Below are 15,372 nucleotides of genomic sequence, written 5' to 3' on the forward strand. Positions count from 1 at the left end.
TTGAGCTTTAGTAAAATTTCTTTAATGAATGTGGGTGCCCTTGTATTTGGAACATATTTGTTCAGAAACACTGAAACATTGAAACATTGAAAGTTCTTCTTGGTAGATTTTTCCTTTGATGCATATGAAGTATCCTTCCTTATCTTTTTAGATTACTTTAGGTTGGAAGTTGATTTTATTCCATATTAGAATGGCTACACCAGCTTGTTTCTTGGGACCATTTACTTGGAAAATTGTTTTCTAGCCTTTTACTCTGAGATAGTGTCTGTCTTTATGCCTGAGGTGAGTTTCCTGTATGCAGCAAAATGTTGGGTCCTGCTTATATATCCAGTCTGTTAATCTATGTTTTTTTATTGGAGAATTGAGGCCATTGATATTAAGAGATATTAAGAAAAAGTGATTGTTGCTTCCTGTTATTTTTGTTATTAGAGGTAGAGTTATGTTTGTGTGGCTCTCTTCTTTTTGGTTGATTAAAAGAAGATTATTGTCTTGCTTTTTCTAGTGTGTAGTTTCCCTCCTTTTGTTGGTGCTTTGCATTCATTATTCTTTTGATTTGTGAAAAGATATTGTGTAAATTTGTTTGTGTCATGGAATACCTTGGTTTCTCCATCTATAGTAATTGAGAATTTTGCTGGGTATAGTAGCCTGAGTTGGCATTTGTGTTCCCTTAGGGTCTGTATGACATCTTCCCAGGATCTTCTAGCTTTCATAGTCTCTGGTGAGAAGTCTGGTGTAATTCTGATAGCTCTGCCTTTATATGTTTCTTGACCTTTTTCCCTTACTGCTTTCAATATTCTTTCCTTGTTTAGTATATTTGGTGTTTTAATTATTATGTGATGGGAGGAATTTCTTTTCTGGTACAAACTATTTGGAGTTCTGTAGACTTTTTGTATATGTTCGTGGGCATCTCTTTCTTTAAGTTAGGGAAGTTTTCTTCTGTAATTTTCTTGAAGATATTTACTGGCCCTTTAAGTTGGAAATCTTCACTCTCTTCTATACCTATAATCCTTAGGTTTGATCTTCTCATTTTGTCCTGGATTTCCTGGATTTTTGGGTTAGGTGCTTTTTGCATTTTTCATTTTCTTTGACTGTTGTGTCAATGCTTTCTGTGGTATCTTCTGCATCTGAGAGTCTCTCTTCTATCTCTTGTATTCTGTTGTTGATACTTGTATCCATGACTCCTGACTTCTTTCCAATGTTTTCTATGTGCAGAGTTGTTTCCCTTTGTAATTTCTTTATTGTTTCTACCTCCATCTTTAGATCTGGGATGGTTTTGTTCAATTCCTTCTCCTATTTAGTTGTGCTTTCCTGTAGTTCTTTAAGGGCTTCTACCTGTTTAATTGTGTTTTCCTGTATTTCTTTAAGGGGATTATTTATGCCATTCTTGAAACCATCTATCAGCATCATGAGCTGTGATTTAAAATCCAAATCTTGATATTCCAGTTTGTTGCTATATCCAAGACTTGCTATTGTGGGAGAATTGGCTTTGTATGGTGCTGTGTTGCCTTGATTTCTCTTGGTAATGTTCCTACATTTGCCTTTTGCCATCTGGTTATCTCTGGTGTTAGTTGGTCCTGCTGTCTCTGGGGGGGTGGGAGGGTGCTTGTCTCTCCTGTGGGTCTGCAAGCCTGTCTCAGCACCCCTGTGTGACCAGCTCTCCCCCCTGGCACAGACCTCTGTGGTGCTGCCCACCTCCTGGGTGCAGGTGGAGCCTGGACTGACTCTGTTCCAGCTGCTCTGCTGCTCCTGTTCCCTGTGTTCCTCGCTGTACCCACCCGTTCAGTCTCTGGAGAAAAGATGATGGTGGCCTCACCTCCAAAGCCAGGATTCAAACCACTCCCTGCAGAGCAGTTCTCCCTGGCATGATCAGTGCTGTGGAGCTGCCCAGCTTTTGGGTGCAGGTGGAGCCCAGATGAACCCGGCTACTCTGCTACTCCTGCTCCTTGTGCTCCTGGCTGTTCCTTTCAAGGTCTTAATCAGTTATATATATTAACTATATATCTAAATAGTATAATAAATGTATTAAAAGTTTACCATTATTGAATATGTTAAATCATGCAAATTTCCTGGTTTTACCAATCATCCAGAATAACTATTGGTATTATTAAAAGATATTATCAATAATTCTTATATTAGTAGTTAATTTACAAAATAAACAATACTCACTAAAGAATAAAGGGGAGTACCTACATGTCCCTTAATATGTTTCCTGGTACATTACAAATAGTTAATGACTAACTAGTAGTATAAGAATCTCATCTTTCAAGTCAGAGATTTCTAATGGTCTATAAAATAACTCAAAACACTAATTTCTAATCTTCAATTTTAAGTGCCCCTGTTAAAAGATGTATCAAATAATTTCCTTAATAGAGAAAATAAAATTTGAATTTTTTCAAATTTCCACAAAGCCTTGTACATAATTTTAAAAATTAATTTGAAAACTGAGTTTTAAAGCCTTAGTTGAGTCTGATCAAGTTTCATGTTTAAACATAAATTTAGATGTTTACAGTCTGTCTTAGTCAGGGTTTCTATTCCTGCACAAACATCATGACCAAGAAGCAAGTTGGGGAAGAAAGAGTTTATTGAGCTTACACTTCCACATTGCAGTTCATCACTAAAGGAAGTCAGGACTGGAACTCAAGCAGGTCAGGAAGCAAGAGCTGATGCAGAGACCATGGAGGGATGTTTCTTACTGGCTTGCTCCCCCTGGCTTGCTCAGCTTGCTCTCTTATAGAACCCAAGAGCACCAGCCCAGGGATGGCTCCACCTACAAGGGGCCCTCCCCACTTGATCACTAATTGAGAAAATGCCCCACAGCTGGATCTCATGGAGGCACTTCCCCAACTAAAGCTCCTTTCTCTGTGATAACTCCAGCCTGTGTCAAGTTGACACACAAAACTAGCCAGTACACAGTCCATCTTTGCCATTTTGCCCAGAAGTCTCTCAAGGCATTTTGAATTCTGAGATGACTATTCTTGATTTCTAACTTATCTACAACTGGAACTAACTAAAGCCCAAGTATCTATGTACACCTATGAGCAAGTTTTATTAATTAAATATTTGAAGTGGAAGGATCCACTTTTAATTCATATCTTTTGAGATTGAACGAAACCTGTTTATTCTGGGCCACATTCTCTGGGAGCAGTCAATATGGAAAAGGAATTTCTCTCTCTGTCTCTGTCTCTGTCTCTCTCTCTGCTTTCTCAACATCATTCTGACTGGCAAATCTATTCCTTCATTGACAATAAAGCCTACTACTTCAGGATTCCAGTGTATGCTGAAGACTAGATGAGTCATCTAGTCTTGTGGACTGAGCAGCAACTTGATTCTTGAACTTCCCATTGGTGGATAGACACTGTTGAACTAACTGGATCACAACATGCAAGCCACTCTACTAAATCCATGGATAGACATACATGGACAGACAGACAGACAGATAGACAGACAGACATGGTGATAGATTGAATCATTTTATCTGTTCTATCTCTCTAGGGAACTCTGATTAATATGGTCTGTGAAGCAGGCTCTACACACACTCTGAAACTTGAAAACCTTCAGAATATCTCACCAAATGCTGACAAACATGTCCATAAACCTTGATGAAATTTCTAGTGAAAACCAGATGTGCCTAATTAGCAAAAGCTTAAATGAAAGCACTTAAATTTATAATATTTGGCTAGCTTGTTTAGAAGGAAAGTTCAGCCTTCTGGATTCAACTGCAATTCTGGCAATCTCCAGTGTGGAATGAGCAGCTTAAGAAAGACATATAACAACAAGCTAAATATATTTTCTATGGAGGTCCTTACTGATGATAGCCATTGTTTTGAGTGTAGATAGCCTTCAGCAATGGTCTGTTTAGATTTCATTTTATTCTCCTTTTTTTTTTTTGTCATTTAAGTTTTGAAATAATGTATACCAAAATAGCTTCATTTCTTGTTAAGATCACAAACTAAGCCAGGCGGTAGTGGTGCACACCTGTAATCTCAGAACTCTGAGAGGCAAAGGCAAGCAGATTTCTGAGTTTGAGGCCAGCCTGGTCTACAGAGTGATTTCCAGGACAGCCAGGGCTATACAGTGAAACCCTGTCTCAAAAAACAAACAAACAAACAAACAAACAAAACAAACAACAAAAAACAAACAACAAAAAAACAAAAACAAACAAACAAACAAAAAACAAAAAAATCACAAACTAAGGCACATTAGAGCATTAAGATATTTTTGAAAAACTGAGGAGGGCTTTGATCATTTGAGCTTTCATTTGATCACCTGTGTCTTCTACAAGATGTCACAGAGGCCCATTCTATTAATAATACTATGCTGATTGAAATAACTAATCAGGAAGTAGGAACCACTCTGGACTTGCTGGTAAAGTGTACATACATGAGACAATGGGAAATAAATCTAGCCAAAATGTAAGGATCTTCTACCGGAGCAAAATTTAAGAGTTCAATAACATGGAGCTTCAGATATAATCCTTCTAAGGTAACAGTTATGTTGTTGCACCTGGACCCTATGACCATTAAGAAAAAAAGATTAACATTTGCTGGCCATATATGGATTTTGGAGGCAGCACATTCTTCTTCACTTGGGTAAATTTTCATCTCTAGCTTGATCACACTAGAATATTTTTGACCCGCCTTTAACTGTGATAGTTGATTTTGTTCATAAACTTGATATGATCTGGATTCAACAAAGACACCCAGCACAGCAGTTCTGTGATGGTTATTTCCAGAAAAGGTTAACTTAGGGAAAAGACTCTGCCACAGAGGTACTTACCAATAAGTAAGTACATGTGGCTGATATCCTTTGTGACACCAAAAATCAGCTTATTTGGATTTCCAATGTAGACAGAAAACCAGTGGCTCTCCAAAAATGTCCCTGGGGCACCATATTGGGGTTGTTGAGGTATTTAACTCATGCACTGAGAAGCTTCTTGGTTCTCAGTCTGTCCAGTGTACAGACAGCCATTGTTGAACTATCAAGCCTAAATCAGATAAGCCAGTACAACAAATCCCCTTAGTAACATGAGTATTCTATTAGGTCTCTTCTTCTAAAGAACCCTGACAAATATGTAAGTTAACAATCAAGTTAATGTTGCCATCAAATTAAGCTTGATTCCTGCTTAGCTAGAAGTATTACACCATCCCACATACCAAGGGACTTGGAATTTCATATACCTACTTTGGAATGGGGCCTGGAAACAGAATAGCTAGGTTGCTTTGTCAGATGTTCTACCACTTGGGGCATATGTTACAATAAATCTGGCATTTCAGGTGTCAATGGGAGATATAGACTTTGGCAAGTCTCCATAAGTAGATTACAGAAGTGGTCTGTAGGTCTTTGGAACTAGGCCCTGTTATTATTTTCAGATAACACCCTTGACCTACTATTATGTCTTAGTAGACAGTGACTGCTTGACAATGTACCATCAAGTTGTCATCTGAGCTGATGTATATATAAATAGCTGGGTGTTACCTGACCTGACAAGCCATAAATTTGGAAAAGCAGCAGAAAGCAGTACATATGTAACTGGACCCAATCTGGTCCTGAAGACCCAAGTAAGTTACATGAAGAAGTCACCAATATGTGTGTGTGTGTGTGTGTGTGTGTGTGTGTGTGTATATATATATATATATATATATATATATATATATATATATATCTCCAGAAATTTCTTAATGTTGCCATGTCCTTTGATTAAGGCCAGTGCCAGTCTACCAGGTATAAAACTAATGGCCCAAACTCTTCAGAAATGGTGATATTGGTCATCTCTCCAGGTAAATAAGCAAGACCTTAGAGATGTAGTAGAGGAAGATAGTTATAATTACCAGCTAAGGCCATGTGTCCAGTTAGACAACAATAACTGTAATTAATAGGAGCGTTTCTGTACTATTTTGGTAAGAATATGTTTGTAAAGCCTTGTGGTGGTGGCAGTAGTAGTGCATACCTTTAATCCCAGCACTAGGGGGTTATTTCTATAAGTTTGAGACTGGCATAGTCTACAAAGCAAGTTCCAGGACAGCTAGAGCTACATAGAGAACCAAAAATAGTTTGTATAAGTATACACATATATCAAGCAGATATTTGTTTTCTTTCCACTACTTTTTTAAGATGTAATATAACAACAATTGAGATACTATCAATGTTATATGTTACAAATCTATATTATTATTTCTAACTTATGAGATAGTGAAAGATTAAGCCTTTATCAAAAAATTTTGCCATCCATTCTGGAAGACTATAATGTTTTCATTTGAACATGGGGTAGTAATATCATAACAAACACAATTATGGCCTCATTATTGTTTTCATTTTGAAATGAAGCAGGACATAAGGAAATTCCATTCAGGGTCAAGATGACAAAGGATGAATTTGTGATAATTAACCTTGATTGTCAACTTGATTATATCTAGAAGTTACTAAAAGGCATGCCTCTGGGCAAGTCTATGTAGACATTTCCAGGAAGAATCTACTCAAAAATAGATCATACCTTCCAGCAGAAGTTCAGATACAAGGAGGTCCAAGTTAAAAACAATGCTCCTGAGTGTTTGATCTTAGCCATTCTGACTGGTGTGAGGTAGAATCTCTCAGAATTGTTTTGATTTGCATTTCTCTGATGACTAAGGATGTTGAACATTTCTTTAGGTGCTTCTCAGCCATTTGGTATTCCTCAGTTGAGAATTCTTTGTTTAGCTCTATGCCCCATTTCTAATAGGGTTATTTGGTTCCCTGTAGTCTAACTTCTTGAGTTCTTTGTATATATTGGATATTAGCCCTCTATCAGATGTAGGGTTGGTAAAGATCTTTTCCCAATTTATTGGTTGCCATTTTGTCCTGTTGACAGTGTCCTTTGCCTTTTCAATTTTATGAGGTCCCATCCCACTTGTCAATTCTTGATCTTAGAACATAAGCCATTGATGTTCTGTTCAAGAAAATTTCCCCTGTGACCATGTGTTCAAGGCTCTTCCCCACTTTCTCTTCTATTAGTTTCAGTTTATCTGGTTTTATGTGGCAGTCCTTGATCCACTTGGACTTGCACTTTGTACAAGGAGATAAATATGGATCCATTTGCATTCTTCTACATGGATGCTCCCAGCCAGCCATTGGACTGAGCATGGGGTCCCCAATGGAAGAGACAGAAATGGACTGAAGGAGCTGAAGGTATTTGCAACCCCAAAGGATAAACAACATCAAACAACCAGATCACCTAGAGCTCTCAGAGACTAAACCACCAACCAAAGAGTACACATGGAGGGGCCCATGGCTCCAGGTGCATGTGTAGCAGAGGATGCCCTTGTCAGATATCAATGGTAGGAGAGGCCCTTGGTCCTATGAAGGCTCAACGCCCCAGTGTAGGGGAATGCCAGGACAGGGAAGCAGGAGTGGGTGGGTGGGTGAACACTGTCATAGAAGCAGGGACAGGGGCAATCGGATAGGGGGTTTCTGCAGGGGAAACCAGGAAAGCGGATACATTTGAAATGTAAATAAATAAAATACCTAATAAAAATTAAAAAAAAAAAAAGCAGTGCTCCTTGTTTGCCTGCCTTCAAATGCCTTCAATTTCTAATGCAGAAGTATCAGACGAAATTGAGGTCTATTTGGAATTAGTAACATTTAACTATTATCCACATCCTTTGCTTGTATGTAGTACAATTTTAAGACACTGGTAAGTACATTAAACTCTTCCTCATACATTTAAAGTTCCTTTCAATTATGCATATATCTGTGATATAACAATGTTCCATATACATATGCCATTTTGTATGTTCTCAAGATGTAAAATCAATACTAGGTTGGGAACTATCAAGGGTTCTGAAGTGTGTCAAGTGGATCAGTGGGCATGTGTGTCTGAGCATGAAAAATTTGAAGGCCAGAGTACAACTTCAGATATTCTTCAGAAGCCACACAACTCATTTTTTGAAGCAGGTTCTCTCACTTGGCATAGATCTCTCTAATTAATCTAGTCTGGTTGTCTGGAATCCCGAGAGAAAAATCTGTCTCTGCTTCCCTCAAGCTGGAATTATGAATAAGCACTAGCATACTGAGAATTTTTTTTTAATATGGACTATGGAGACCAACTCAGGTCCTGTTTATGCAAGGCAAGCACTTTTCCATCTGAGCCTGTTCTTCTGTCTGTGGGTTAGAACCTTGTACATAAAGTATCTGTAATTTTACTAACTGTAAAATATTTAAGACTTCAAAGTGCAAATTAGTGTAACTTTACAGTGAGGCATAGACATGACATTTTATTGGCAACAGAATATCTTTCTCCAGGGTTTCTCAGTAGTTTTAAATGAAGTTATATTGAATTTTTGTACTGAAACTTAAGACCAAGTGAAATTTTCTTGATGTAGGGTTTATTTCCAGAGGCTTGAGGGTTCTCTATAAACTCCAAATTCATGTGTGGTTCACAGAAAATGCTAGTATGATTCAATCAGCTTTGGAAAGCCTAGATAGAATTTCAAGCAATTAGGAACAAGAGAATAAATGTGCTTCATTTACTTTAGACCAAACTCTGTGGGTTTTGAATTTAGAACTGAACAATTGGGGTTTAAGTTCTACTCACAGGAAAAACATGACTTCCTGATGGAAAGAAAAAAACTTGAAGAAAACAATTTTACTTTGGAAAAATACAAAAATGGTTTATACATGGGCTCTGGAACCCAAGTCCACTAGCCAAGAAGTCGTCTGAAAGGAATTTGAAGAAACTGAGTAACAGGATGTGTTACAGCAGGTTGTTACTCTGTATTAAAGAGAATTGCCAGAATATAGAGAGATGTGGAAACAATCTTCTTGGGAAAGAAAATGTTAACCTCAGTCATATGTTGCTGAATTCAAAATTTATTTTTTAAAAACAAATACAGAAGGTCTTAGGAAAGCAAGGAATTGGTTATCAGTGCATTGGCTAACTCAGCTGAGCACATTCCAAGTAAGGAGCTCCTGTGAGTCGAGTGGCAGAATCATTCTTCCATCACTTCAGAAACAGGAAATCTGCAATGTGGTGTTAAAGGCTGAACCCAAGGATTGCCACTTGGCAGGGTGGGCCCCATAGGCTAATTTTTCACTCAAACATCTACAACTACCGTGAGGTTGACTGATTCACGTGGCTGAAGACCACACTGCTGGTTATATTTTTGAGTTTATGGTTTTCCTTTTTGGCATTTCATAAATTTTGATTGGATGATTTCATGGAAGAAATAAATCTGTAATAAGTACAAGTTTAAAAAAAAATGTTACCTGGCAAATTAAAAGGAAAAAGCTTCCACTCACACAAAGAGTATGGAAACGAGAAGAGGGTCCTGAGTTCAGAAGGGTGTAGTTAAAGGGGTGAGTAAGCTTCAGACCAGTGGAAGATGAAGAGGAAGACTGGGAAATCAGATTTCTATCACGGCTCATGTATAGATTTGGATATCCTCCCCCTCCTAGAGAAACATATTTGATGCTAAGGATGGAAATATGTGTAAAAGTTCTAAAACAGATTACTAAATCTAAGACATTTGAAACCAGTTCTGCTACTTAAAATACAGCCAGATTTCTCTCTCAGATGAGACGGAGTGGGAAAACAAGACATTTCTAAAGACAGTTTCAAGCTAACCAAGTCTGCAGTTCCATGGGATGCCTTTGGAACCAGTCTAGTTTCACTCTACATGAATGCATCTGGTTTTCAAATAAATCTGGACTGAGTTAAAAGTTGAGGTGGAAGCCAGGAGAACCCTGAAAACGGGTGAAATTTAGCATAGCCAGCTAATTTTAGTTGATCTTTAAGACCCCCGCCCCTGACAGAGCACTATTTGAAGCTGCAACTGAAAGGTTATTATCCATTTGGACTTCCTTAAGTACATTTCTGTGCAAATACCCAGGGAAACAAAATGTCATGTTTCCTGCAACTTTGGTTAACTTGAATGTTACCTTCAGAAAAGACCCAGACATGACCCACATCTATAAAAAGTGTTGGAAAATGTTTATAAACCTTTTCAAGCTGATTGATTTGTAAATAAATTGAGGAAGAAGTTTGGGGGTTTTGTTTTGTTTTTAGTTTTAAATGCCACTCCAAGTCCACAAATTCTCCACTCTTAATTCAACAGGCAAGAGTAAAAAGCTTAAAGCACCCCCCCCCAAAAAAAGATTCCAAATAGAAAAAAACTAAAATAAAAGGTAGACAGAATTGCTGAAAATTCTCCTCTTGCATAACTAAAACTCATGAAAAGAGACCAAAATTCCAAAGAGAAAACTTGTGAAATGCCATAGGTTGTAGAGGACAATCAAAGCTCCAGCCTGCTGTCTGGAGAAATCTCTGAGCAAAATTTTTATTTCATTTATTCTTCATTAATTCATTATATAGTGATTTCCATATAGTTCCCATATAATATTCATTGAAAACATTTACTTAGTGTAATCATTTGAACCCTGCACAGAAACAGAAAATTTAGAAATACTGTAACATCTGCCAATGGGAAGAAAAGAACAGCAGTGTTAGGGATTAACTCAATATGTTTCACTGAGCTTCTAGCACACTGCTCTTTCTCCATCAGAGAGCTTAGTCCACTTGATTCAGCTTCTTCTTTTTTTTTATTCGATATATTTTTTATTTACATTTCAAATGATTTCCCCTTTTCTAGACCTCCACTCCCCGAAAGTCCCATCAGCCCCCTTCCCTCCCCCTGTTTTCCCACCCAACCCTTCCCACTTCCCTGTTCTGGTTTTGCCCTATACTGCTTCACTGAGTCTGTGTGTTCATTCTCTCACCACCCAGCCAGGTCCATCCCTAAGGCTATGCAAAGATCAGGCCTCACACACAACACACATATGTGTGCAACATACATTCTATGCTCCTATTCTACACATTCTGTGGCTCTATGTTTTTCCATTTACCCACAGACCTGAGGCTTTGGGGTCACTGACATGAGTGTGTCCTCATCAACCACGACAGAACACACACACACACACACACACACACAAACACAAACACAAACTGAGGACTTGCCAAACTCAGGGCTCCCGAATCTCACTTCATACTATTTTATCTAAAGACTTAAATATACTTGAGGAAAACTCATTTGCTACCAAAATAAGCAAATGTACTGAAAAATTTCTACATTGTGTTAGTCGCATAGAATGGCTGCTTTGTTCTAGAAAGATTTCTAAGTACTCACTTAAAATTACTCTTAAATAAGTTTCGTAAGTAGAAGCTTAGTTTGTATATATAAGAAATTTAAAGTGAAAAACCCTGGCTACAATCTATTCATTAAAAAAAAAATGAACGGGATAAATGATGCCTTCAATGTGAAACCATGAATCATTTGAATCACTTTAAATCATTTTAGATAAAGTTTGCAGTAATGTTATCAAAGACTTGGGAGATTACAGTTTTGGTTATTCTTCCCGGCAACAATAAAAACAAAGGTAGCAAGCTAGCTTTCCTCCTTTACATAACCCATCTGTATTAGTTACTTTCTCATGCCTGGAATAAAATACTGGACAAAATCGACTTTAGGGAAGAAGGGTTTATTTTTACTTTAATTTTGAGGGCACAGGATTCATCATGGTAGAAAGGTCGGGTGGTAGGGGCATGAAGCCTACTAAAGTGGCTAATCAATATACCTAAAGGTGTGCCTTGCGAATGTCCTAGGTGTTTCTTAACCCAATCATGCTTAACAATCAAGAATTATCATCAAACTATCTGTAAAATAAGATTAGGAAATAAAATAGTAGTTTTTAAATCATCTCAGTACAATTCTACTCCATGGTTCTCCCAAAATAACCTAACTGCTGATGTCTTTGTTAGCTTTTGCTTTCGACCCAAGAAATTATGCAGTGTGCCCTTCCTGCAAGGAGGGGCATTTCCTGAATGTTCTGGATGGTTTTGTGTCAACTTGACATAAGCAAAAGTCATCTGAGAGGGAGCTGTAATTAAGAAAATGCCTCCTTAAGATCAAGCTGTAGACATGCTGGGAGGGCATTAATTACTGATTGATGGGAGAAGGCCTGGTTCATTGTGGGTGGTACCACCTATGGCCTGGTGGTTCTGGGTTCCATAAGAAACAGACTGATAAAGCTATGAGGAGCAAACCAGCAAACATCACCCCTCAATGGCTTCTGCATCAGCTCCTGAATCCAGATTTCTGCCCTGGTTGAGTTCCTGCCCTGACTTCCTTTGATGAACAGTGACATGGAGGTGTAAGCTGAATAAAACCTTTCCTGCCCAAGTTTCTTCAGTCATGGTGTTTCATCTCAGCAACAGTAACCCTAACTAGGACATTGGACTTTGGAGTATATTCAAATATTTTCTATCTCATGTGATAGGACTGATCTTAATTTTTTCATTTTAGATATTGTCTAGTCTTAGAGCTTTTATATGTACCTTTTAGGTGCCCTTAGGAAATCTAGAAGCTGCATCTGTGGGAATGCCCTGGAGTCCCATGGTCAGGTCAGTCCCAAGGGAGTGGCCAATCAATTCAGTCCCACTGACAAGCACAACTTTTCACCATCATTAGCAATTTGCTAAGATGGTGTTGACAGACTTATTAGGGGTAACTGTTACCCATCAAATATAGAACAGGTTCAGAGTTCTAACAGGATTTGAGTCCATATGTGAGCTCATTGCTCCTCTCACGTAATGCATTGAAATTTCTGTCTGTCCAAAAACACACACACACACACAAAAAAAATGTTCATAAAGGATATTTAGGCTCTGATTTCTTCTTTTATTCATTTTTCTAGATTTTGACACAGGTCACATTGGTCTTAGAAAATATTTTTTGGGGCATCTTGTTCTGTCTTCTGAAAAAGTATGTGTAGAGCTTGAACTACTTACTGAAAATATAAAGAAATCATCTGGGTTTTGAGTGATCTTTGAAGAAAAATACTACTATGAGTTAAATTCCTTTATATATGCAATTGGAAAGCATAAAATAAGTCACACTCGAAAAACCTAAATTTAAAATTATGGTGTATGACTTTTGTACGTGTGATTGTAAATCATGAAACTAGAAAATGGATACTGAAATGAAATTGCAAAGAATATGGGAAATAGAGAGTGTAATGGGGGGGGGGGAGGGCAAAGGATAGTCCAGTCAGCAAAGTGCCTGCCTGGCAAGCATGATAGCCTGCATTTGATCTGCAGTGGTTTCAGGAAGATGTCCCCCCTGTTCTCAGGTATCTAAGTGCCTGGTCCCCTGTTGGTGACACTATTTGGGTAGGTTTCAGAGGTGGCATTGCTGGAGGAAGCATGTCAACAAGGACAGAATTTAAAGCCATTTTTATTATGCAGCCTCTTCTGCTTTTAACTGTCTTAATGAAAGTGTTTGTCTTATGGACAAAATCAACAAATGTAAAATGCCTGCAAATGCCATATGCTTATTAACATAGTAATGGTTTGATGACTGTCTGGGTAACTATTGACTACCAAATTGTTAAATTCAAAATATAATTTAGTCTCATATAAAATAATATGAATACACACTGGCCACCTCTCCACACACCCAAAATGACTTGATTGGGGATTGAGTATACCTGTGGCTTTTCTTTTAGCATGGAACCCCAACAGTTCATATTTCACTTACGACTTTACATTTTCATGCATATGTCTGGCTTCTTGCACTGTGTGAGCTTAACAACACTGCAGTGCTGTTGTTGAGGATCCGATGTTTAGGTAATGAGTAAAACCCTTGATGTGGTTTCTGACAAGACATCCAAGGTTAAAGTAACTCCTCCACTTGCACAGGAGTAGAGCACTGCCCATCACATGTGTATTTTGTCTGCAGACTGACACAGCTTTGATGTCTCAACCAGGGAGTCTGTTCTACTTTGCTCTCACTATCTTCTTACCCATTCTTTGGTCCTCCTTCCTCGGAACCCATGCTCCATCTTTCATGTGTGCTCACCCTCCAGTGAGTTCTTCCTCTCCATCTTGCTTCATTTTCATACTGTAACAAATAAGTAAAACAAACCACTATCCTTGTACTCTATTGACTTTGTTCAATTGCCTTAGAATCTACTGCCTTACCTTCTAAACCAACCATTTGGCAGCATTTGGGAAGCAAGATATTGTGATGTTAGTGCAGAAAACAAAATGAATGAGCTAACATTTGATATAAATACTTTGATATAAATAACATTTGATATAAATATTTCTGCTGTATTAAATGTCCTTTTGTGTTTTTACAGTGGTACCTTTTTCTTCTCTGACATGAGTTGCACATTCACTTGGCTTTCCCTAGTTATTGACTTTTGTTTGGTGAACTCAAGGAAGATAAGGGCAAGGAGGCTTCTGCTTATTTTGCTCACGTCTGGATAATATTAAAATAGTACTCAGTTTCTAGTTGCTATGTAGAACAATAGCTAGGCTTACTAAGACTCGAAATTCACATGTTAGTTTATGTTCACAATCCATACTCAATTAAAGGAAGAGACATGAGTGTGTCAAGAACATAAATTATCCTGAGAGCAATCCATAGAGCCTTCTACTCAGTGCTCATCCTGGATGTGATTCAAGTGCCCTGCTGTAATAACTAACATCAACATTCCTCTTTAGGCTGCCACTCAATGTAGCCATAAAGTGTGTATTTCAATGAACTCAGTGACTCACAAGGAAAGCATGGCATAACTACATGTCTTCAGAACCACACTGCTTACTTTTCTCTATTTCCTTAATCATTTTCATCTTCTTTCTTTTTCAATGGCAAGACTAAATCCAAGACTTCTATATGTTGATGAGTGTTCCAACACTGAGCAACCCCAGTCCTGATGCTTTTGTTTTTAAGTGAAAATATGTAATTTTTTTCTTTTTAAAATATGTAATTTTTAAAAGATTTTAAAGTAGCTCTTTGTGGACCAGAAAACATTTATTTTCAAATTATTTTTATTGATCTTACAGACAGAATAATATCTTTAATTTCCCATGACAATCAACAACACCATTACAATTTTGATATCAATAGCAATAACTACTAAAAATTGAGCAAGAAGATCACCAGTTTTGAGAATCAAAAGGCATATAATGGCAGTACCAGTAAAATAGTGTGCATGTGTGTTAAGAAAGAAATAGACAACATAACCTTTTAATGCCTTGGGAATTTTCTAGCTGTGGCATTTATACTATTTTTTTTTAACATGAGAAGCACATTTGCCAGTTACCAATGATGCTGAAAAAGAAGATATAGTAAAGTGCCTCTTTGGCTAACAGTGTCGCTGTGCACCTCCGTTTGATATCATACAGTGCTGACATCACTCACAAAACATAAGAAATCAATACTACGTTTGCCTCAAAGTTTTTCACAGATGGCTAATCTTGATGAAGATAACCTCCCTTCAGAAACTAAGGTCATTAATGTTTTAGCTTCATTTGAAACCTTTCAAACCTGCCGAATCTAA

Source organism: Apodemus sylvaticus, chromosome 3 (assembly GCF_947179515.1).
Source record: "Apodemus sylvaticus chromosome 3, mApoSyl1.1, whole genome shotgun sequence".
Lineage (NCBI taxonomy): Eukaryota > Metazoa > Chordata > Mammalia > Rodentia > Muridae > Apodemus > Apodemus sylvaticus.